Source organism: Myodes glareolus, chromosome 1 (genome assembly GCF_982192425.1).
Source record: "Myodes glareolus chromosome 1, mMyoGla1.1, whole genome shotgun sequence".
Taxonomy (NCBI): Eukaryota; Metazoa; Chordata; class Mammalia; order Rodentia; family Cricetidae; genus Myodes; species Myodes glareolus.
This window is the reverse complement of record NC_142026.1, coordinates 87,518,718-87,544,439: the sequence shown is the minus strand read 5'-3', so window position 1 is coordinate 87,544,439 and position 25,722 is coordinate 87,518,718. Positions and strand designations below refer to the sequence as shown.

At 46.9% G+C, this 25,722-nt stretch overlaps 1 protein-coding gene and 1 pseudogene across 4 annotated transcripts in view; one reads left to right on the top strand and one right to left on the bottom strand.

Annotated features, from left to right (window-relative positions):
* Positions 1-17,337: 17,337 nt before the first annotated feature.
* On the bottom strand, positions 17,338-17,760 carry LOC148123513 (large ribosomal subunit protein uL24 pseudogene; annotated as a pseudogene).
* A 3,941-nt stretch (positions 17,761-21,701) lies between these two features.
* The window catches only part of Scml4 (Scm polycomb group protein like 4), a 106,023-nt gene continuing 102,002 nt past the window's right edge, over positions 21,702-25,722 (top strand). The window contains exon 1 of one of the 4 annotated variants that reach the window (XM_048425057.3): positions 21,702-22,378. The gene's annotated coding sequence lies outside the window, so the exon portion shown is untranslated. The remainder of the gene's footprint in view (positions 22,379-25,722) is intronic. The other 3 variants (XM_085690855.2, XM_085690858.2, XM_048425051.3) reach the window with 3 other exon arrangements.

Genomic DNA, 25,722 nt, shown 5'->3' with positions numbered 1-25,722 from the left:
GCAGTGCACTCATGTACACATACCCTCTCTACACGTGTACACATGATTAAAAACAAAAACCTTTAGAAATGGTTCTGTGTGGTGAAGGCTAGCTGCTAGCTGTCTTCAGCTGACCATATGCCCTGCAGGTGGACAGGAAGTCCTTCCTTGATCTGATCCTCTTCTTGTGTCTACACTTCATAAATCCCAACATCATCATGGCCAATGAATCCGTAAAAAGCTATTGAGGATTTTTGTCTACCAGGGAAAGGCAAATTAAAGCACAACAAAATACCACTCTGAACTTACTAGAATGACTGAAATGAAAGAAGCTAATTGGATGCAGGGATTGGGGGCTGTAACAGTTGGAACTTGCTTACTATCCTGGTAGAAGCTAAACCTGTAAATCCCATGATAAATAGATTGTTATCAGCCACTAAGTTGCAGTTACACCCAAGTCTTTACCCAAAGGAAATGTGTGCACATGTGTCCCATAGTCTTGTGCAAGAATGTTTGCAGAAGTGCTTTGAGTGACAGCCCAAACTAGAAGCAACCCAAATGGCTAGCAATTAATAATAGATAATTGTGTTAAAGTATGTATAAAGGTTATGGCGAGCAGCCTCCAAGACAGTAACCCCCTGCCTCCTGGCACTCATTCTTGTGTGGTTCCCTCCCATAGACCAGGTGTAGGCTCTGTGGTCAGTAGTATGTGGGCAGCAGTGGTGATGAGCTACTTTAAGGACTGGATTGGTTATAGGCGACATTATAGCTTCCATCTTGGAGTATACTGTCTCCCATGTGACTCTTGGTTCATTGGCACTGAGAAATGGACAATCCTATGCTGAGGCCCGCTTGAAACAAAGTCTCCTCTGAAGAGCCATGGGCGCTAGTTCTGAAGTGGCTCCTCCAGCCCCAGCTAAATCCTTGGGAAGCACAGCCCAGGGGATAGCTTGATGGCAACAACTGAGGGACTGCAGCCATAGCCTGGGCTAAGCCTCTCTCAGACTCCTGACTTGGAATACGTGTGGCAGAAATAAATGCTGCTCTTAGCAGCTCCCTGTTGGGAACCTCAGGTGTTCCTCGTGAGCCCTGTACATGTCTTGAGAATGTTGAATTCCTGAGCCTCCCTCATCTCTCTAGGGGCAGGGAGATGCTTCAGTCTACACAACAGCATCTTCCTTCTCCCTCTCTCTTTTTTAACACACACACACACACACACACACACACACACACACACACACACATACTCCAGCAGAAGATGGTCTAAAGCGCACAGGATTGTAAATACCAGATAGATTGGAATATCCTTGGTAGGCTCGCAGTCTGGAGCCCCAGGACAGTGGCTCTGCGGTCTGGTGTCAAAAGGCATCTAATGACAGGATTCCCCACAAGAAAGAGCAATCCTTTCCCCTCTCCCCCATGCCTCCCCTCCCCCTTCCCAGTTTTCTCTGTGTAGTCCTGGTTGTCAGGCTGGCCTCGAACCCCATGATCCACCTGCCTCTGCTCTGTGAGTGCTGGGATTGAAGGGGCGCACCACCACGGCCTGCCCAGCTGTGCACTCTGCTTCTTTAAGGCATTCACTGTACAGCCTTTTACTTGCACTTTTTTGTGTTTGTTCTACGAGCAAGTTCTTGAGTCACATGGGTGCAGTGCCCACGGACACCAGAAGAGGGCATCGGATCCTCTGGCACTGGAGTTTCAAACAGCTGTGAGCCGCCTGGTGTGGGTGCTGGGAAGTAAACCCCACTCCTCAGCAAGTATTCTTAACTGCGGAGCCATCTTTCCACTTCTGTTTGCACCTCTCTTACAAGCTTTATATATGAGATGCCGGGCATGGAGACCTCAGACAGGCTGAATATGAACTTTACCACAGCTACATCCCCACCTTGTAAGCCTACTATTTGCTCCAAAGCCACAGAGAAATCCTGTCTCGAAAAAACCAACTCCCCTGCCCCCCCCCCCCCCACAAAGCCTACTATTTGACAAGATGGGACCCACTTGTTCCGCCTAGGGGGTCACGTCATGGGGTCTGTAAGGCACCAGGCTGCTTTGAGCTCACTAGCTCAGACTTCAGTTGGAAAAGATTCCCTAAGACAAGGTGGTGCTCTCTCCTGGGGCATAAAACATGAGGCCCCATTCTGTAGCTAGAACTGATGGCGGGGTGGATGCTGTGAGCAACTTGAGGTGATAGTCACTGTATCCGTAGAGACAGCGGAAGTGATGCTTTCCGGTTAGTGGCCACTGAGGAAGCACTGCTCCCCAAGGACCCCCTCTCCCTCGATTTTGGAATAGCAGAGGCAGGAATGCAGGAGTGGCTTGAGTAGCTGTGGCCACCAGGGGGCGCGAGACAGCCGAGGAGGGCTGCTCCATGCTCAGGAACTAGGGTACCCAGCCCTTACCCTGAGTCCCACAGTGTGAACTTGCCATCCTCTCATGTATTTCCGCGACTCTTCTCAGCCAAGTCCCCGCAGTAACCCCACCCAAGTTCAGGGTGGCCTGGGACATCCTCTGTTTTACAGGGCTGGTCCTGATGATCTCCCACCCTAGAGCACCCAACCGTTTCTCCAAAACCCATGGGTGCAGGTGAGAGTTGTTGCTCCTTCTCTTTTTGGCTTAGGTGATTAGCACCAGCCTTGGCCTCTTAGGGGGACATGAACAGCTACCTTTATGGCTTCAGAGAAGCAGAGCCTCCAGGGCCTTGGAGCAGGGATCAAAGGCCACCTGCCCATGTTGGAAATCCCATCCTTATAGATGATCCATCCCACCTCTGTCTGCAGCTTTGGAACCGGATTAAAGTTTCATAAAAGGGGACTCAATTAAATGTGATTTTCAGGTAAAGGACAAATTTTTTTTTTTTTTTGGTCCTATAAGTATGTCCCATGAAGTATTACACACACACACACACACACACACACACACACACACACACACACACAATCTCTATTTTTCTGAGAAGCAAATTTGACTGAGACTCTTCAATTTTTATTTTTAATTTTTTGAATACTGGCCAGGAATAAATTTAGGTGGAAGCAGGCAGGGAATAGTTGGGGCTGGGGCAAATAAGACTCTTAAGTTCACCTCAAACCCTTCTGAGTTATCAGAAGCTGGAGTACAGTCTTCACTGTGGCATTTTCTTCTTCCGCATCATCAATTTCTTTCACAGATTTTAAAAGAAGAATAAAATAATCATTATAATAATTTCATTCAGCAAAAATTGTGGCTCTTGATATCTGTTCCCTTCTGAGGATCTTAATGTATAATTTTTATATATTATAATAACTTTTTATGTATAAATCTGTATTTTGCCATTTTAGAAGAACATTTGCTTCTGGCCTGGGTTCCAAGCTAAACAGGAACTGTCCCATTGGGCAAAAACATAGATATACTCATTTCACCTCTACCAACCCTGAGCCAAGAGCCCTCCGCGTACTTCACATCTGGATTCTTAGTTTACACTCAGTGGGTGGCATACAAAATTAGGTTTTTATTATATTTAGCGTTTGGGTCAGACTCAACCCAGTGTAATGGGTCAAATCCCTTCCAATGTTCCCAGTAACACTGCTTGCCCTGAGTGCTCGTTTCTCTCATTCTACTATAGGATCCCATCTGAGATGTGACTTGCTCCGTTGTAGATGCTTCTTTGGTCACGACTTCTGTACTGGTTAGTTTCATGTCAGCTCCACATAAGACAGATTGGAATTTTGGAAGAGGGACCTTCAGTTGAGAAAGTGCCCTAGACTGGCCTGTGGGCAGGCCGATGGCTCATTTTCTTGATTAATGATTGATATGGGAGAGCCTAGCTCACTATGGGTGGCACCTCCCCTGGGCTGGTGGCCCTGGGTTCCAGAAGAAAGCAGGCTGAGCAAGCCATGGGGAGCAAGGCTGTAAGCAGCACCCCTCCATGGCCTCTGCATCAGCTCCTGCCTCCAGGCTCCTGCCCTGTGTGAGTTCCTGCTCTGCCTTTCCTCTGTGATAGACTGTAATGTGGACCTACAAGCTGTGACAAACCTTTCCTGAAGTTGTCTGTACTCATGGTGTAGTCACAGCAATAGAAACACTAAAACACCTCGCCTGGGCACTGGCAGTCAGGAAGCTGGGCACACTGGGCCGCTCTAACAGAGTCTAACAAATGGCAGGGCTTAAACAGCAGACACTGAGTGTCTCTGTCTAAAGCAAAGCACTGGGAGACTGGCTACTTCTATGGCTTCGAGGGAAGGACCTGCGTCAAGTGGCCCTCCTTGGACTTTAGACAGCCATCTTCTGTGCCTGCCTGTCCCCATGTCCAAATCTCTTCCTTACATGGGGACAGACACCTGTCCTTTGGGATTAAGGCCCACTCTGAAGACCCCATTCTAACTCAACTCACCTAGACCTGTATAGGGCACATTCTGAAATACTAGGGCTTAGGGTCCTAACACATCTTGTTTAAGGTGGACACAGCTCAGTCCGTAACACCAAGGAAACCCTCAAGAGTGATCAGCTAGTTGATGGTGCTCAGAGATGACTCTGTGGAGTCCCATCAGTGCCCTAATAGACAGGGCCTTGCTTGTCAGCCAGGGGCTTGGCCAGGAATTGCCTAGAACTGTAGAAGCAATGGTGTCATGAGAGTAGTGTTGCTGTTGGGTGCCCTGATGGTTCATCTCCGTTATCAGCTTGACTGTTGGGCGCCCTGATGGTTCATCTCCATTATCAGCTTGACTGTTGAGGGCCCAGATGATTCTTCTCCATTTTCAGCTTGACTACATCTAGAATCAAGTAAAACCCAAGCTAATAGCGTGCCTGTGAGGAATTTTCTTTATCAGAATATTTGAGAAAGGAGCCTCACATCTTGTGACCATGGAGGAAAGAAGCTTTTGCTTTTTTACCTGCTTGCCTTCACTTTCACTGGGGGTTTGTCTGTCGTGTGCAGAGGCATGCCTTTGCCTCTGTTAAGGCTAACTTGTCTGGGATGCCGGCACGGACAGACGCTCAGCAGCTCTCCATGCATCCTCTAAGACTGTCGCCAGACTGGGACTTTTAAAGGTTGGGATATGTTGTCATGGTAATATTAGAATGAAATCTTAAGAACAAGAAGAAAAGAAAGATTATGGTTTAATAGTAATGTGTCTGTGAATCAGGCCGACAAGGGGTCAGTTGTCCTGCTTAATTTGGAAGCTTGGCACAAGCTAGGGTTATCCGGGAAGAAGATCCTTGACTGAGAAAATGCCTCCTTTAGATTGCCTGTAGACAAGCCTGTGGTGCATTTTCTTGATTAATGATTGAAGTAGGTGGGCCTGGCCAACAGGGGGTGGCACCACCCCTGGGTGGGTGGTCTTGAGTTGTTTAAGAAAGGAGACTGAGCAAGCCGGTAAGCGGCACTCGTCCGTGGCCTCTGCTTCGGTTTCCATCTCCAGTTTCTGCACTGAACTTCTGCCTGGCTTCTTTCAGGAGACGGTGACCCCTGGTCTCTTTCAGGAGATTGGGGTCATGGCATGGACTTTTGCAACCTCAAAGCTCACCCCTAGTGACAATTTGTAGTGATAGTTCATTTGTATTTTAATAAATGAAGCTTAAAGAGTAAAACAGCCGCATCAACCAGCCTTACAGCCCAGGCAGTGGTGACGCACACCTTTAATCCCGGTAGCCATGCTAGTTTGCCATAGATACTGGGCGGTGGTGGTGCACGCCTTTAATCCCAGTCCTAGAGAGGAATATAAAACGGGAGGAGACAGCTCTCACACACAGTCTCATTCTGAGATTCCTGGAGGCATCATTGCCATTTCAGACTGAGGTAGAGGGAAGAGGCAGTGGATGGCTATTTTGCTTTTCTGACCTTCAGGTTGAACCCCGATTTCTGTTTCTGGGTTTTTATTAATTGTGCTACAACACTTCCTCCAACAAGGCCACACCTTCTAATCCTTGTAATTCTTTCAACTATTTCCACTCCCTAGTGTCTAAGCATTCAAATATATGACCCTATGGGGGTCATTCTTATTCAGCCACCACAGTGCCCGCACTGGCTCTGAGTCCAGAATCCTGAGGGGACAGAAGCAGGGCAGCCGAGGCTGGTGGGCAGAGAGAATAAACTGGATGAGAAATCTAGGCTCGAGAAGAAGGGGAGAAGAAGAATGAAGAGGATGAGGAGAAAGAGAGGGACACACCCAGGACCAGAAGCTGGGCAGCTGCCAGCCAGCCAGACATAGAGATAGCAGGAAAGTAAGGTATACAGAAAAAAAGGTAAAAAACCTAAAGGCAAATAGTAGATACAGAGAAACAGGTTAATTTAATCTAAAGGAGCTAGCCAGAAAGGAGGCTTAGCTAGGCTGAACATTCATAACTATTAAGAAATCTTCATGTCTTGACTTGGGAGCTGGTCGGTGCCCCCCCTAAATAGAAAGCCTGGTGCAGCCCATCTTTTGAGAGGTGGAGACAGGAGGCTAGAGAGCTCTAGGGTAGCCTGGACTACATAGTGAGACCCTGTCTCAAAGAAGAAGGAGAAGGAGGCTAAAGAAAGGGGATAGAAGATAATTTTATTTTAATTTTTTAGACAGGGTTTTATTTATTCCAGGCTAGCATTGAACTTACTATGTAGCCAACGATGGACTTGAACTTCTGATCCTCCTGCCTCTGCTTCTGGAGTGGTTGGATCAAAGACTGGAGCTATCCGGTTCAGTTTATTCTGTGCTGAGTGTTGGGAATCTCCAGTTTGGGCCCCATTTCAAACACCACCCTCAGAAAACCTGCCAAGCAGCGGCTCCTCCCCTGTGGCTCCTCCCCTGTGGCTCCTCCCCTGCGGCTCCTCCCCTGCGGCTGCTCAAAACTGCGCCTATAGAGTAGTTAAGTTGTGGCTCCTAGAGTTGCCACATGATTTCTCCCCTCCGTTCCCCAAGACCACCTGGGAGTGCTTTACTCATTAAACTTGGACTTTTAATTCGGCCTGATCTGACTTACTGCATCGGTGGAGAAGCCCACTACCGGGGATTTTAAAATACGTATCACAGAGATCAAACCCAAGGCACAGTGCATGCTAGGCAAGCACTCTACCAACTGGGCTACATTTGACCCTGGCACCGGAGAGTATTGGTGCCAAAATGGTGCCAACACTCTCGTCCTTCCTAAACACCCTCTTTCTAGGACATGTAGCCCACCTCTACTGCGCTTTCTTCCGTCAGCCTTTCCACTGCCTTCCCTCCTTCTCACACCCTTACAAGACCACTTCCCATCATTTAATTGCCTCATGTCTATTTTCATTTTCCTCTGAGGATCTTCTCCTCTTAACCATTTCACATGTAGATTCCTTTAGCAAACATATACTCACTTCATCTTTTATGGAATTATGAACAATTTCCTTCCTTGGTGAGCCATCTATTATTTTTTTCTTCTGTTTTTTTTTTTTTAAAGTACTGACTCCACCCATGGTTTTATCTTCTCTCTCTTTAGAAGTAGGAGTGTGTAGGGACTGAGGCTACCCCAGAGGGCATTCCCAGCAGCCGTAGCTCTGATCCTGATGCACCCTATTGGTGGGTACTGATGCTGTGAACCCCAGTGTTTGCCCCCACCCTCATGCTCGGGACATTACTGGGCATTGGTATGGATCGTTTTCATTTGATTCCCAATTTGAAACTTGTTCAGTCTCCTCCCAAAACTGAATGTGCTGGGTGCACTGCCCCTCGACGACCCCTCCCTAGGGTCTGTAATCAATATAGCATAGAACTCACCAGCAACATGAGGGCCAAGCAGTCATGCAGATGCGGATATTGTTGGCGAGGGCTAGGGAGATGGCGCCACAGTTATGGATACTTACTACTTTTGAGGAGGACCTAGGATTCAGTTTCTAGCAATTACCTGAGGTGGTTTGCAGCTATTTGTCTATAACTCCAGTTCCTGGTTATTTCCCCACCCCACCCCCAACCTTAAGGCACCTGCATGCACATGGTTCATGTCCCAGGTAGTTTTATGTCAACTTGACACAAACTACAGTTATTTGGGAAGGGATCCCCCATTGAGAAAATGCTTCCAATAAGATGTAGTGCATTTTCTCTATTAGTGATTGATATGCGAGGGCCCAGCCCATTACAGATGGTGCCACCCCTTGATCCGTGGTCCTGGATATGAATGAAAAAGCAGGATGGGCAAGCCATGAGGAGCAAGCCGGTAAGCAGCATTCCTCCATGGCCTTTGCTTCAGTTCCTGCCCTGACTTCCTTCATGAGGGACTGTAATATGGAATTCTCCCTAAATTGCTTTTGATCATGGAGCTTCATCAGAGCAATAGAGACCCTAAATAAGGCAGGGCATATAAACTCACTCAGGCATACAAATAGACATTAAGAATCTTTATAAAAAAAATTAGTGAGTGACAGAAGAGTTCTTGTGCACGCAAGGCTGGTTTCTTGGCATCTTCTCCTCCTTCTTCTCCCCCTCCTTCGCCTCCTCCTGCTCCAGCCTCCCGAGTGCTAACATTGTAGGCAGGCGCCACCATGCCTAGCTCCTGGCTTATCCTGGACAAGACATTTCCTATACTGTGGACTAGCTGGTGGCCCAAGGCTCGCACTTAGACTTTGAAGACTGTTGCCAAGTAGATTGCTCTAAGTTCAGCAAAGCCAATTCCGGATTCACCTTTAAGGTTTGGATTGCTGGCTTCTTCAAAGGCCCTGGAAAGTTTCTTTTTTCTGTCGTCAGGAGGCTCTTTGTCTCTGTGTAAACCTGCATGTGCCTAAGTGAGGACGAACCGTCAGACCCAAGGTTCTCTCCACTCAGAACCTCTGTGAAAACTAGACGTCGTGAATGTCTCAAAATCTTTTTTTTTGTATGATTTTCAAGCTCAGACTGACTGTGGCACACCCGGTTTTGTCTATGCACACCTAGCATACAACCCTCCCCACAACCCACACCACAAATCTGCTTGTGTATCGCAGCACATACCTCCACACCGTCACAGATGGAGACCAAGAAGCGCAGGTTGCTGGCAGAGTCAGAATCGGAACCCAGGCAGCATGGCCTCTGAGCAGAGGTAAAAAGGATGTCTTTTGCTGCTCCTGGCAGCCTTGGGGTCTGCAGTGAGTGAGCCCTCTGGAGAAAGTTGACTGATTTACGAGAGACCAGTTTAGAGGGGAAAGGGAACAGAAACTAACCCTCTTAGAAGCTAGTAACTTATCAATGACTACGGTGGTCCAGGAGGGTGACCCTCCCTTTTATTTTGTGTGATGTAATACAGTGAGGGGTAGTAGGGACATGGTGTCTGGGGACAGAGCAGAGAGACGTGACTGACGCTTCTCTGATAGCATCGTAAGAATCACAGAGGACAGAGGGGACCAAAGAATTTAATTTCTCACATCTTCACAGTCACTCGATTACTTTCATTCTGATGGACCCAGAGAGGGGTTGGGACTTCCAAGCATGTCCTGTCCTATTGGGGTGAGGTGTGGGGTCTGCCTTTTCTGCTTTGCATTGCAGCCAGCGATCACCAGGGCTCAGGGCACTCCCTCCCCTGTGGCCTTTGGGCCACAGCCACCTTCACACTTTCTTGTATGCTCTGGTTTTAATCAGGACTGTCTTACCCGAAGAGTATCCTTGCCTCCGCTTCCCCCATCCTTTAGCAGATTCACACTTGCATATGTGTGCATACATCTGTGCATCTGTTCCTCTGGGTATGTGCACCTATGCCTACATGAGGACAGTGTTGGGTCTCTTCCCTGCACACTCTCCACCTTAAACAGGGTCTCATTTTCCTAGGCTAGCTGGTCAGTGCGCTCTAGCAATCTGATGCTTCTGGTTTCACAGACCAGGGCATGGGAGCTCACTTTTCGATGAGCACAGGGGTCTGTATTCCAGTCATTGTGCTTATTCCTGCTAGTTTGAAGGGCCAAGTCAGTCAGAAGGCTCTTGACCAGATCCTGCTGTGTCCTGTTGCCCCAAAGCCAGTTGTCTGTTCACCCTCCCCAGGGTCCCCAGGCTGGAACTGAAGGAGCTAGCGAGCACAGAATCCCCCGGCTGGAGTGAACCTGCTCACTAGCTCCTTCAGCCGCCAGTTGCCATTTCCCAAGGCTTTCCTGATCCTCTCCCAGATTCCAAGTCAGGTCCCCAACACCACACACAGAGCTGAGAGGTCCTTGGACCCTTCCATGCCAAAGCAATCCCAGCAGCACATAGCATTCTGCCCAAGAATAACTGCTCTGCATGGCACTTTGCAAGACAAACCTTCCTTCCTTAAGACCACTTCTGTCTATGGAAGGTGCGGGTCAGCCGTCAGTATGCTGGCTTGTCCTCACCTGGTTGCATTTCTGCCTGTGAGTCCCGAGCCTGGAGCCTGGAGCCTGGAGCCTGGAGCCTGGAGCCTGGAGCCTGGAGCCTGGAGCCTGGAGCCTGGAGCCTGGAGCCTGGAGCCTGGAGCCTGGAGCCTGGAGCCTGGAGCCTGGAGCCTGGAGCCTGACTTGCTCCCCTCAGGGTGGCCTGCTTTCCCTGTCCTACAGCCCAGGAGGGTCCCAGAGTGGCCTAAACCCAGCCTCTGCTTCTCAACAGTCGTCTTTCATTTCGTCCAAGTTCTTACAAGATGCAAAAACTGAGCGAGTCTCTTACCTGTTCAACAAGAAAGCCAACCACATCAAACATTTGTGATTTTCTTTCAAGAAGGTTGATGTGTTCGTTTCTTTGCTAAGGGTATGCCACAACCTAGGCGACGTATAGGAAGGTTTTATTCCTGGGTAAAGTTCACTGTGAAGTATAGGCGTGGTGGCAGGCTTAGTTGCAGAGCTGGAAGCCGTGGGGCTGGGGAGCTGGCACACACGTCTCCAACATACGAGGCAGGGAGAGAACTGGGCATGGGGGGTACCGGTTTGGGACCTTAGACAGAGCTGATTTGGGCACTTTGTCATCAGGTCCCCAACTTTCTGATGCCCCTTGTCCCTTGTCCCCACCCAGGTAGGAGAGTGGAAGCCAATTAGCCCAAGCTGGAGGCAAGCATTGATGGAGGGAGGAGGCGTGGCCCAATTCCAGCCAATGAGATGACAGGGACGTGGTTTAGGCCAGCCACTTCTTTTCTCGTCCGCAGAGGCTACTCCTAAAGGTGTCTACACATTGTCTACACATCCCTGATGCTGACTGGGCATAAGGAAGCACAAGACCTGGCAGCAGCTGGTAGCCATGCTGTGAACTCGAGGGAAGACAACGCCATGATTCCGACCAGATCTCTGGTGACAACACCGAACTGTTGAGCAACCTCAAGTGAAACCCTGAGAGCCCGCTGCCAGGCAATGCTTGTCTTCCTCCTCCTCCTCTTCTTCAGGATGTTTGAGTCTTTTTCTTCTTTCTTGCCCTCTCCCTGTTTTCCTTTTCTTTTCGCCAGACTGGGTGCCTAGGTTCAGCTTCTACCTCAAGCTGGCTCACTGAAGATATGCCACACTTAAGTTGTTTGTCAAACAATTGGCATTTACTCACCAAACAGCTGCCTTTTATTAAAGAGTATAAAAATTGCCAGATGACTCTATCATCTAAGCTCAGATTCAGGTTCTGTTCCGAAGGTAAGGCTGCATGCTTGCCTTTGGCATAGAAGGGGCCCATTCTTTTTCTTTCTTTCTTTCTTTCTTTCTTTCTTTCTTTCTTTCTTTCTTTCTTTCTTTCTTTCTTTCTTTCCTTCTTTCTTTCTATTTTTCCATTCAAAATTTTTCACTTCCTCCCTTCCTCCCATCCCACTCCCACTCCCTCCCTCCCTCTCCTCCCTCCCCTTTCAGCCTTAAGAGAGGGCAGGATACCCTGCCCTGTGGGAAGTCCAAGGCCCTCTCCCCTCCATCCAGGCCTAGGAAGGTGTGCATCCAAATTGACTAGGGTTCCAAAAAGCCAATACATGCAGTAGAAACAAGTCCCAGTGCCTTTATCAATAGCTTCTCTGTTAGCCCCCATTGTCAGCCATATTCAGAGAGTCCAGTTTGATCACATGCTCGTTCAGTCCCAGTCCAACTGGATTTGGTGAGCTCCCATTAGATCAGGCACACTGTTTCAGTGGGTAGACCAACCCCTTGCGGTCCTGACTTCCTTGCTCATCTTCTCACTCCTTCTGCCCTTCAACTGGACCTTGGGAGCTCAGTCCATTGTTCTGATGTGAGTCTCTGTCTCTATCTCCATCCATTGCCAGACGAAGATTCTATGGTGATATTCGAGATAATCATCAGTGTGATAGTGGGGCAAGGCCAGTTCAGGCACCCTCTCCTCTGCTGTCCAAGGACCTAGCTGGGGACATCCCCATGGACACCTGGGATCCCCTCTAGAGCCAAGTCTCTTGCCGATTCTAAAATGGATCCCTTAATGTAGATATCTTCTTCCCTGCTCCCATATCTGCCCTTCCTCCATCTCAGCCCTCCCACTCCCCCAAGCTCTCCCCAAACCTTCCCTTCTCCCTTTTCTCTCCCCCCTCTCCCCTTCCCCTAACCCTACCCCCACTTCTACCCCCACACCCATGCTCCCAACTTTTGCCTGGCGCTCTTGTCTGCTTCCAATTTCCAGGAGGATCTATATATGTTTTTCTTTGGGTTTACCTTGTTTGGCTTCTCTAGGCTTGTGAACTATAGGCTCAATGTCCTTTGTTTATGGCTAGAGTCCAATATTGAGTGAGTACATACCATATTCATCTTTTCGGGTCTGGGTTATCTCACTCAGGATAGTGTTTTCTATTTCCATCCATTTGTATGCAAAATTCAAGATGTCGTTGTTTTTTACCGCTGAGTAGCACTCTAATGTGTATATGTTCCACACTTTCTTTATCCATTCTTCCATTGAGGGACATCTAGGTTGTTTCCAGGTTCTGGCTATTACAAATAATGCTGCTATGAACATAGTTGAACAAATGCTTTTGTAGGATGATTGGGCATCTCTTGGGTATATTCCCAAGAGTGGTATTGCTGGATCCTGAGGTAGGTTGATTCCCAATTTCCTGAGAAACCACCACACTGATTTCCAAAGTGGTTGCACAAGTTTGCATTCCCACCAGCAATGAATGAGTGTTCGAAGGGGCCCATTCTTGACGATCTTTCCCTAAATAAACAGAAATGGAGTGCAACTGCCACCAGTGACTCTATTGAACTTCTGATCCTCCTGCCTCTGTTTCCTGAGTGCTGTATTATAAGTGGACAACACTGTGTTCAGTTTTATATGAGGCTGGAGATTAAGTACAGGGCCTTGTGCATGGACAAGCACCCTGCCAACCGAGTGACACCCCAGCCCGAGGCTGGAGATTAAGTCCAGGGCCTCATGCATGGACAAGCACCCTGTCAATTGAGTGACACCCCAGCCTCTTAGCACTAGTTCTGGTTGCTTTGAGGCAGGGTCTCGTGTACTCCAGACAGCCCTTGAACTCCCTATGTGGTGGAAGATGACCTTGGACTACTTACTGTCCTTTCTACCTCCCTCTCCCAAGTTCCAGGATTATAGGGATTTGCTGTTACATTAGGCACCGAAAGACCATTTTCCATTTCTAAATTAAATTTGACCTTAGCACAATTGACTTCATGGGGGAAATACCATTCAGGCCAAAAAAAAAAAAAAAAACAAAAACCTCAGTTCGTAGACAGCACCACCTGCCAAAACAAAATTAAAGACCTAATTCATCAAAGTCCATAGTTATGGGAAAGTCTCTTAATGTACCAGCCTTGTTTTTTGGCTTCTGTCGTTCCATTTCTAGCTGTTCCTGTTAACTCCAGTATGTTAGCCCAGTGCTTAGAGGTTGCCTATAGAAATTTTAGGTGTGTGTGTGTGTGTGTGTGTATTAAAACAAACTACAGCTCAAAGCAGAAGGGTTCACAAGGTCATAGCATTTCATAGCTAAGGAGGAGGAAAGTCTTTCAATTTTGCATAAGTAGTTAATTTTCTCTGGAGGCAAAAGTGCTGGCTAGTTTTATGTCAACTTGACGCAAGCTAGAGTCATCAGAGAGGAGGGACACTCAATTGAGAAAATGCCTCCGTAAATCTGTCTGTAGGACCTCTTCTTAATTAGTGATTGACGGGGAAGGATCCAGTCCACTGCTGGTTGGGGCCACCTCTGGGCTGGTGGTCCTGGAGAAAAACAGGCTGAGCAAGCCATAATGAGCAAGACAATGAGCAGCACCCCTCCGTGGCCCTGCATCAGTTCCTGCCTACAGGTTCCTGCCCTGCATGAGTTTCTGCCCTCGCTGCCTCTGATGACAGAACTGAGAGGGAAATAAGCCCTTTTCTTTTGGTTTTGGTCATGGTTGCTGTTTCATCACAGCAATAGTGACTTTAAATAAGATAACAGATATCTAAGAGCAATCATTTTGAGAGATGAGAAAGAACTCATCTTAGTGAGTTCTATTGCTGTGAAGAGACACCATGACCATAGTACCTTTTTGTTTGTTTGTTTGTTTTTTGAGACATAGTTTTTTCTGTGTAACAGCCCTAGCTGTCCTGGAACTAGCTCTTGTAGACTAGACTTGCCTCTATCTCATGGAGATCCATCTGCCTCTGCCTCATGAGTGCTGGGATTAAAGACGTGAGCCACCACTGCCTGGCCACAGTAACTCTTGTAAAGGAAATTGTTTAGTTGGGGCTGGCTTACAGTTTAGAGGTTTAGCCAGTTTTCCTCATGGTGAGAAGCATGGTGCTGTGTAGGCAGACATGGTGCTGGAGAAGAAGCCGAGAGTTCTACATCCAGATCAGGAGGCAGCAGGAGGTGAACTGAGAGACACTGAGACCTCAAAGCCCTAGTGGCACTCTTCCTCTGGTAATGGGTGGCTCTGCTCAACTCCTTGTCATCATCAAATACAGGGCTGCCTTGTAGAAGATATAAAAAAATAGAAACGTGAAAATCACCCACATTTCCACCATCAATAAATCATTACTACTAACATTTCTTCCAGGTTTTGTAAATCATTCCTCTTTTCAAAATAAAATCCTATTCTGTATATTATTTTCTAACCTGCAATTTTCTCAGCAAATGTGTATTTATGGATCTCTTTTCATATTATTCTGTGCTCTATGGCATCCATTTTTAAAAATGGAATAATATCCTTTATTTATTTTTTGTCGTTTTCGTACGTGTAAACAACGCATCTTGCTCACTGGGATACCTACTCTCCCAGACGCCTCCACTCTCACATTCCCTAGGAGTCCCCTCATCCTTTCACGCCCTCTTTGTTCTGCTACTAGCCCACTGAGTCCTAGTAGAGCAGCCTGCTGGATTGCTGGTCCAGCTGTGCAGGGAACCGTGCGCTGGTCATGGTCTGTCCCAGGCACTGCATTTCCCAGCATCGCCCCCAGGGGATCTCCGCTGTCTTCCAGCCCCACTTCCTTGGTATGACATCCTTTCTGATTGTGTGTCCTGTGGTGTGCACATATGATACGCTTCCTTAACTGGATGTTTGGGTTGTTTCTCATCTTACAAAGAATAGTTTGCCTTTAATTTCAAAAGATCTCTGTTTGGGGGCTGGAGAGATGGCTCAGTGGTTAAAAATTCTGGCTGCTCTTCCAGAGGAGCTGGGTTTGAGTCCCAGTATCCACATGGTGGCTCACATTCCTCTGTAACTTCAGTCCCAGGGGGTCTGACACCTTCCTCTGGTGTCCTTAGGTACCGAGCACACTCATGGTGCACAGACAAGCATGCATACACATAAACATAAATAAATGCTTTAAAATTTATATCTTGAAATGATCGCTGAGTAGTTCTAACTAAGACCTAACTTCAGGGAGAGCAGTGCTGTGTAATAATCATTTTGTATATTGTAAAGATTTGTCACTTGACTTGGTTTAATAAAAAGCTGATTGGCTTATAGCCAGGCAGGAAGAATATGTGGGACAACCAAACAAAGGATGCTGGGATGAAGAAGGGCAGAGTCAGAGGAGTATTGGACAGACACAGGGAAAAGCAAGATGGACATGCTGTACTGAGAAAAGGTATCAAGCCACGTGGCAAAGCATAGATAAAAATATGGGTTAGTTTAAATGTAAGAGCTAGCTAGTAATAAGCCTGAGCTATTGGCTGAGCATTTACAATTAATATTAAGTTTCTAGGTGATTATTTGGGAACAACTGCCAGCACATAAAAACTCCACCTATAGAGTAGGGCCTTGGGAGAGACTGGGAAGTCAGGAGATACTAGTCTGACCAATCAGATTAACTACATGCTGCCTCTGTTTTCCCTTTGGTGAGATGGTAGGCATAAGCCGCATACCTTCCCAAATCACACTGACCCTCCAGTCTTCAGGAAATAAGGCCAAGTGTTGTGATATGGAAGCCCCACTGTGGGGTCACTTACCTGGAGTATCTGGTCTCCGTTCCTACTCAGGAAAGGAATCTTGGTTTTCCTTCCTCTCTCCTCTCCTTGCTGCCTCCCCCCTTTGTTAAGTCTCTTCTTTAACTCTTCTTCCATACTGGTCGTGTTGGCACACACTTTTAATCTCAACCCCCCAGGAGGCAGAAGCAGGCTGCTCTCTGTGAGTTTAAGGCCAGCCTGGTCTACATAGTGAGTTTTGGGACAGCCAGGGTTATATAGTGAGACCCTGTCTTGAAAAGACAGAACTTCTTCAAACTATTAGATACTTCCGTTTATCGGGTCTTATGCTATTAGAAGGAATGCGCTTTTCCTTTCGCAGTACTGGGAGCCAAACTCCAGGCCTGTGTACTAGGTAGGTATGCTACCATCAAGTCACACCTCCGGCCTGAAAGAGCGTCCCTTGTCTACTACCAATCATGGCCACAGTCACAATAAGCCACAACACCTACATCCTAAAATGTTGATCAACAAAGCCTGGTGGAGAAAGCAATTCTTAGAACTGCAGAATGTCAGAACCATATGGGCTCACGAAGACAATGTGGTGCCCCAAACTCCCAGGCTGAAGTAAGGCAGCAACTTGACCAAGGTCACTGAGTTTATAGTGGGCTAGAATGAGAGGCAGTGCCAAGAAGCCCTGTGGTAGACCAAACAACTCTTTTTTTTTTTTGACGGTACATGAACATTTTATTAGCTGCATTGGTTTTCATGACTCCATGACTTTGCTTGAGTTGCCGAAAGAGCAGCAGCAGAGAGTATGGCTGAAAGATGACAAGATCGAGCTGCGATGAGAGGGCTGATTTCCTTCTCACTGGGTCCTGTGTTGCACAAAAAGAAAGCGAGTGCCTCCCGGTGTCCAACATCATGAGGTAGAACAAGCTAATTTATGCTTGCATACCATGTTCTGCTGGGAAACCCGAATCCAGTTGGTGTCTAGAGCACTTGCTTATCTGTACATCTTCTTCTTCTTCTTCTTCTTCTTCTTCTTCTTCTTCTTCTTCTTCTTCTTCTTCTTCTTCTTCTTCTTCTTCTTCTTCTTCTTCTTCTTCTTCTTCTTCTTCTTCTTCTTCTTCCTCAAGCAGTCTTTAATAAAAACTGTATGAGACGCCCCTACTCCTGCACCTTCTCAATTGTTTCTTCCTTGTATTTGCCCTTCTCCTTTCCTACTTGTCGAGACTTGGCTTTCCTTTCCAGGATCTTCTTGTGGTCTTTGTGCAGCTTTAGCCTGATAATCACCACCTTGCTGGGGTGGATGCCCACGTGGACAGTTGTGCCATTAGCCTTTTCTTGCTGCACCCGTTCAATGTAGATGACGTATTTCTTCCTGTACACTTGGACCACTTTGTAGTGTCCCCAGACAACCTGAACTTCATCATCCTTTTGAATAGGCATTGATCGAACATTGTACTTCTGTCTCAGCTCTTTGGAAAGGGGGGAAGACATGATCTTCCTCCGAATGTGAGAAGGTGCACTGAAATGCCATTTGCAGTTCTTGCTCTGGTCAAAAGTCACAAAGGGATTGAACTTCATTTTGGCTACTGCGATCCAGCGATGGCCACAACATTCTTCTTCTTTTTTAATTGATTTTTATTGAGCTCTACATTTTTCTCTGCTCCCCTCCCTGCCTTTCCCCTCCCCCTCAACCCTCTCCCAAGGTCCCCATGCTCCCAATTTTCTCAGGAGATCTTGTCTTTTTCTCCTTCCCATGTAGATTAGATCCATGTATGTCTTTCTTCGGGTCCTCATTGTTCTCTAGGTTCTCTGGGATTGGGATTTGTGGACTGGTTTTCTTTGCTTTATGTTTAAAAACCACTTATGAGTGAGTACATGTGATAATTGTCTTTCTGGGTCTGGGTTACCTCACTCAAAATAATGTTCTCTAGTTCCATCCATTTGCCTGCAAAATTCAAGATGTACTCCTGGGTCTTAGAAGCAAACACCTGGGCACTGCCCATCACTTCTGAGTTGTATGACCTTTGGCACTTTATCTAACATCCTCAAGACTTATTTTTCTTGTCTGTGGAATGGGACTAATGCCTTTCTTCTCAGTATGGTTGGCATCAGGATGCCACAGAAGCAGCTGTCTTTGAGTAAAGGGGGTTACTCAAAATGAGGGGTTAAAATTGCTACATTAACCATTACCTTAATCCTTCCACAGCGTCGACTCCTGTCCTGTGCAGAATCCTCTCAACTGGAGGCTTGTCTTGGAAAGCCCTGCCTCTCAGAGCAAAGGCTGCTTTTGATGTGGATGGTGTCTTCACCAGCAACTAACAGAACGATCACCCTTCAGATAAGGGCGCCCCGCATGGATTTCCATTTTAGATACCCTAAAAGGGAACCTGTTTCCCTGGTTGCCTCTTGCTAGGCACCACCCAAGTGATATTTGTGTTAAATGTGCTGCCTGTTCTCTGAGAGAGAGAAGAGACTACAACACCTAAGCGTGCACACGTGTGTGTGTGTGTGTGTGTGCGCGCACACACACGAGTTTTCACGCCCATGTATGTGGATACATGTGCATGCACACGTGTGTGAAGGTCGGAGCAGAGGCTGCCGACAGGCATCTTCCTTGATCACTTTGCTTTACCAGGACAGAGTCTCACAAAGAGCCTAGAACCCGCTGCTCCATCTCCTCCTGTTGGCCATATAATCCCTGCTTCCTGATCATGATGGGAATGATCATGATGGGATTGCGGGCAGGCCACAATGCTGTCTGGCATTTCTGTGGGGCCTGGGGATCTGAACTCTGAGCCTCATACTTCTGCAGCCAGTCCTTTATCCGCTGAGCCATCTCCCCAGCCCAGCCCTAGCATGTGCATCCAGAGAAACACCAGGTTAGAGCTGTGACCGGTGAGGGGGACACTTTCTCTTTTAAGACTCCTTTGGCTGACTCTTGCCATCCCACAAAATTTTTCCTCTTACATGCTTAACTTAAATTTTTCTTGGAATTAAAAACACTCAAGATTTTTTTTTGTAAAATATTGGTAACTTAAGGCCTGTGGTGATGATTAAGAAGAAATTTGAGTAACATGTGTGTATACCCCCCCAGTTAAACTCAATAATATATATTTAAACATTTCAAGTCAGCCATAGTTAATTACAAGTCCATGTACGACTGCCATGTTGACCCACTGAGCGGCAACCCAAGCACACCTGGCTCAAGGACAAGCCCTACCACAACAAATCTGCGCGGAGACCTGGAGCAAACGGATCGGGCTCAGAGTTCTCTCTCTCAGAAGCCTCCTGGGAAAGAAAACCCATTTCTTTCTGTGAGGAAGACTCTACCAAAGCCTTTTGTCTTACAGGGTTTGATTCCTTAGGAAACAGTGTTTTGTTTTTTATTTATGCAAAGAGCTATGTTAAATTGAACAACTCCTATCCCAGCTCACCCAAAGTACTCCCCAGTGGAGCATGGTGAGACAGAGAGGTCACAGTCACAGCCACACCTGTGGCTGGAATTCAATACTTCATGCAGGCTCTGTTTAAACGTCCATCAGATCCTAGTGTTGTCTGTCTGTCTGTCTGTCTATTTATCTATCCACCCCCTCTTCCTCTCCATGCCAGGGTCTCACCCTGTAGCTGAGGTTGCCCCGGAACTCACCATGTAGCCCAGGCTGGCTTCTTTCCTTCTGCTTCAGGCTCCTGAATGCTGATATTCTGGGTGTGTACCTACACCTAGCTGACTTCTAAACTCTTTTTTCCTTTCCACCTTCCTCAGGCCCCTTTCTTCTTTAAATGAAATCAATTATATGAAATTAAAAACACCCCCCCCAACAAAACTACCAAGCTTGTATTTTCTCAAATAAAACACATCAAAATTCAACAACTAAATGATCTGAGGGGGTGAGTTCTTTCTTTTCCTCCTCTTTCTCATCTTCATTTCTCCCTTTTCCCTTCGGTTTTATAATATATTTATTTTCAAAGGACAAAACACTCAGACTGTTTAATACGGAAGTCCGAAGGGTTGTTGTCGTCAGTGGCGGACCCGCGGTGCTTTCTCCAGACAGGAACCTGGCTTCTCTGAGGCCTCTCCCCAAGAGGAGAAGGCTCTGCAGCTATTGATGCGCATCCCCCTTAACTGTATGCCATCCGCACCTTTTATGGAGAATACGTTTACTTTTCCGTATCTGCATCATGAATTCCAGCTCAAAATTTGCCTCCCATGGCCATAATTTCCATTTGACCCAAGGTGACTAAGCCCAGGTCTTTCATAGAATGGAAGTTTATTGAGAGCTTTTCTGGATCAGTCTTGTCAGAGAGTCTCACTAACTCAGCCTTTGAGTCCCTTGGCTGTCGAAGGGGGCACACACGATATGGTCAGTACAAATGTGCGCCCAGCAGAAATCGAGACTGCCTTCCAAGCTGAGCCAGGCCAGTGTGGGAGCCAACTTGAGGCGGAATGGGAGGGGCTGCGGCAGGCTGTTGACGCGGTTACTTTCTCTGTAAGCATGATGCTTTGACTTCAAAAATACCAGTTTTCCATACCTATGTAATTTGATGAGACAAATTTATCTCAGACTGCACATTCATTCCGATAAACTTCAAATATGTAGTTCTGTTTTTCTTTTTCATACTCTCAGTTACTGGTTAAGCTGTGACCCAGACCTTCCAAGTTAGTTTAGCTGATTGTCACTGCTGGCTGGGTAAGCAGGCTGCCGCTTCCTACCAGGAAGCCGGTGGGCAGCCCATATTTGTAGAACAGGCATTTCGTCTTGAAGGAGACACTTGGGACAGGTCCCAGGTCCCCAGAGTGAGGGAAGCCGGCACCAGAAAACCTAGCTTCACTCTGTAGAAAGAAGGGAGGGGTAAAGGCTTCTTCTCTGGTATAAATTGCTTTAGTGGGAAGGCCGTCTGTGGAGGAGAGACGACAGCTCCTTCCCACATGAAGCCTCCTTCCCCACGCAGCTCCCAAGCGTGTTTGGGCATGGAGAAACACTTATTTGTGCACACCCAGATGTGGGGCTGTGTGGCATTAAACGCGGGAGAGGCAGCGGTGGAGCTGACAGGTACGGCCACAGTGCGGCATGCATAGCTGAGTCCTCTGCTAACACACAGGCTTTCTGGAACAACCAGGCTGTTGGCATTGTTCTCTTTTTTTTTTTTGCCCAAAGCCAAACACTGGCCTTGTCAGGTCACTACAGTCTTATAAGCTTGGTGTGGCCCTCACTGCTGCAGGACTGGGACAAAGAGGCGATGTTACAGTGTGGTTTCTATGGCAACAGAGGAGGCGTAATGAAAACTGAAATGTAGGAAACACCCATTCTGACAACTGTGACATAATTCAGTTTATTACAAGGAAGTAACTATCCAAGAAGCAGAAGTGTCATTACCTGGCAGCTCGTGTTGACGAACAGCTGCACTGTGCATTTATCTCAGTTGGGCTGTAAAGAGGAAAGAAACACCGCACACGCACACGCACACGCACACGCACACGCACACATACACACACACACACACACACACACACACACACACACTCAGAGTCCTCGCTTTCTGCATGTAAAAATGTGTGTGTTCTTTAGAAGCCAGTGGTTGGCTGGTTTTCCGGACATGATGTGGTTGAAGCTGTCATCGTAATGGAAATTCACTGCCGTAGCTATGGTAAATCGAGTGTTCTGCCTGTGCTGAATGCATTAGTCTAATGAGATGTTTGCAGCGGCGAGCAGGGCTGCTGGAGACTAGCTGTGAGCAGTAGCACACGGGTGGAAGCTAGCGTGTGCAACACTGGGGTGCTTGTGTAGGATGCACACAGGTGGAAGATAACGTGTGCCACACTCGGGAGTGTGTGGAAGAGGCACACAGGTGGAGAATAGCGTGTGCAACACTCAGGAGCGTGTGGAAGAGGCACACAGGTGGAGGATAACGTGTGCCACACTCGGGAGCGTGTGGAAGAGGCACACAGGTGGAAGATAGCGTGTGCAATACTCTGGAGCGTGTGGAAGAGGCACACAGGTGGAAGATAGCGTGTGCAATACTCTGGAGCGTGTGGAAGAGGCACACAGGTGGAGGATAGCGTGTGCCACACTCGGGAGCGTGTGGAAGAGGCACACAGGTGGAAGATAGCGTGTGCAACACACGGGTGCACATACAGGATATTACCTGTCTTCTAAGTCAACATTCCGACCCGATCAACACACTGATCAAGCTGTAGGTAAGGGAGATACGTGCTGGAGGGTGTGCCGTGATATGGGTCCTTTCCTTTGGGCTGTCAGCGCAACAGGTCACCTGCTTTAGTTTATTTGGGAGGGTGTGCATGCCTGCCTCCGTGGCAATGCTTGAGTGTCTAGTGCTAAAACTACTGAGCCCAGCGGGTAAACTTAAGATCCTGAGATGAAAAATACAATGTTTGATTTCTTAACTCTATCTCAAAGGGAGATGTAACATAGAAATAGTTTATATGTTTTAGGTATGGACACACTACTCTTTGTCACTGCATATAAATATGTGCAAAATTTTTTAGTTTTTCAAACATGAACTCAGATAACTGTTTGCATTTTTTTCCTGCCTGATAATAATTTGTCTTTGCTTTGTTTTACTAATTTCAGAGCTGTAGTATGTTTTAGGTTATAAGTATTTACCTCAAATTTCTTCTTAAAATTGGTGTGTTACAAACATACATCAAAGCATTTGTTTCGTTAAATTTTATTTGCTTATTTTGAATGTCTCAGATGGGCTATTTCATGCCTTTGTGTTGGTTGCTAATTTACCAGTCATAGGTGAGGCTAGGTATTAATTGCTAGTTGCTGCTATTAGTATTTTTTTTAAGGAGGGAAATCCCAGGTTAGTTTGGAATGGTTGGAGTTTTCCGAAAACTCAAAGACTAAGTCTCCTCCTTCCCAGGCGTGGCACTGTGTGACCTGAACCGGCTTCCACTTGTCTTCCTGCAGCCTGAAGTGTGGCCTGCAGGTTGCTTGTCAACAGACAGGAGCAGAGGATGGGGGTATGGTGGAGATCAAGCCCTTTTTACTCATCATCCGTGTGTTTGAGTCAGAGGTGGCTTTCTGCATTCATTGTCTTTCTAGGGTCTTGACATTTCTCAAGAGGGACAGACCGTCAGACAGGTCTCTGACAAAGTGGCTTTGTAGCTGGGATACTCGAAAAGTAATCTGGGCCCTTCAGAGCCGATGTGTTTGAGGTGTGTTCTGTTTTTAATTCTGCTCCCAGTTAAGAGACACTTTTTTGAAGAGTGAGAGGCATAGTTACCTTTCCCTCCTCAAGACTTTCTTCTCATAAACAAAACAAAACAAAACGGAATGTCTGGAGCGAAAGCCTGAAAGTGTAGAAATAGCTGTGAAGGAGTTTGATGCGCATGATGCAGACAGAGTTTCGGGGACCCTGTCTGCGTGCTGCTTATAGAAATGCTCAGTCCAGTGAGGCTCGGAGCAGCTGCCACGGCGTGACAAGTACCTCGAAAGCCAGCACTGAGTGACCGACAAACCGCAGCTCAAGCGGGAACATAGACGTCCCCCACACAGAAGTTGCTTGGTGACTTGACAATCTACTTTTCCACTATGGTTGTCAACAATTTTTAAACCGTAATTTTACCCCCGTTGCTCTTAAGATTGCGAATGGGGAGAAAGGAGCCTTCTCCAAGAATCTGTCCATTTTGTAGTATCATAAAAGGAAACAAAGATTCCCACAAATCCCCAAATTTTATCTGTTTACCACATTTAAATTTCTCACCCATAACACCAAAATTACTTTTATTTTATTCTTAAAAGATGTATCTGAGAAGCAATAAGACAGGAAAGCGATGAGGGGCGTGCAGCTTCCTGCGTCTTCGCGCTGTGGTGTTTTCGGCAAGTGAAACCAGCTGCAGTTTCCCTTTCTGGTCCTGGTGGTGGGGGTGAGGGTTGGAGGTCACAGAGGGCTGCTTCTGGGAATAGAGCCAAACCCAAATGCAGCCACTCCCCGACACACACGCACTCCTGCTCTTTGATCTTGACAGCTCAAACAAGCAAGGACTTTTAATATCTTCAACACTGCTTGCTTGGGATAAAAACTCTAACAATACCCGAAAGGACAAAGACAGACGCTTAACTTTTTTGTTTCAATAAGTGTAACTTTTTTTTTTTCATTTCTGTTTTTGACTAGATGATGGAAAACTCATGACCAGTTTGCCCTAAACCTTTCATAACGTGGTGGCTTTCATTTGATTTTTTTTAGTCTTAAGGTTCCATCTCAAATGCTTAAGTTTAAGGAAATATAACAAGGATTGTTCCCTGACGAATAACTTCTTTGTTGGAAAGTTGGGCTGTTGGAAACAAATTCGAAGCGTTTCTTGGGTCTGCAATTTTGCAAGACCCAAGGCTTCTCCTCGCACCCCCCCCCCACACCTTGTGACACACACTTTGGAAGAGAATTGGTTGAGAACAGGTGAAGGTCAGAATTCAGAGTTTCCTGGGACCTTTGCTCTCCCTAAGTCAGTACCTCCGAAAGCTTCATCATCCCAGGATCCCTAGGCAGCACTGTGGGCGCCTTGGGATTTAACATTCAGACTTCCTCCTGCTTCATCCCTTCGATTTTGCTTGGGAATGAAGATGCAGACGTACATACCCTTATCCTGTCTAGTCGAGGACTGTCCATGGCTCCCCTGTTTCAGGAGTGATGCTGTGAGAGCAGTCTCCCCGCAGAAGAGACTATCGATGGGCAAATTCAGTATTCCAGAGAGCTTTTCGAAAGGCTTCTTTGGATAGTTTAGGTCTTAATCCTGAAGTCTCCCAAAAGACACTGAGATTTACACATTTCCCCTCCTTTCAAAGTGCTTTTGCTGCTTTCAGAGACAGGTGAGGAGCGATGGGGAATGCAGATGATCCTAGGAGGATGAACACTCAGATGGTTTGGTACAAATATAATGTAACAGAAGCCGCCAGGGTGTCTAGTAAATTACTCTAAATTTTAATTAATGAGACACAAAAGCCATACTACAAGCTTTAAAAATTACCCTTTTATCAATAAGGTGATAATTAACTTTCTCTAGAATTAGCGATTCTCTGAGCTCTGGGCAGTATGCCGCCTGCTAAGTTCTTTGGAAAGCTGCCAATTTTTAACAATTGGTCTTTTGGCAAACCTAGTGGTTTTTAATTCAAATATCTATTGTGGCATTTTCAGTTGTGGCTCAAAGACCATTAAGATCACTCAAATCCTGGCGAAATTTCTGAGACCCACAGGAGTTCAGAATGTTTGGGTTGCATTTGAATTGGTTACTTTCTTTTTCTTCACTTTTGCGTTTCTATCTTTTCCTCCCCAAACTCCAGTGTCTGCAAGAGTGCGGTCTTCTGGCTGCTGGCTGCTGGGAGCTTAAGTGACCCATCTGGTTTGCAGGTGCCTGCACACAGCCACCAGCTCGTTCGTGTTGGGCATATTTTATCTTGGTTTCAGTTCTAGCAAGTGTGTGTGTGTGTGTGTGTGTGTGTGTGTGTGTGTGTGCTGTCTCCCACCCCCGTGTCTTCCCCTGTATTTCAGCAAGCTTGCACTGGCGGTGGTGGGAATCAT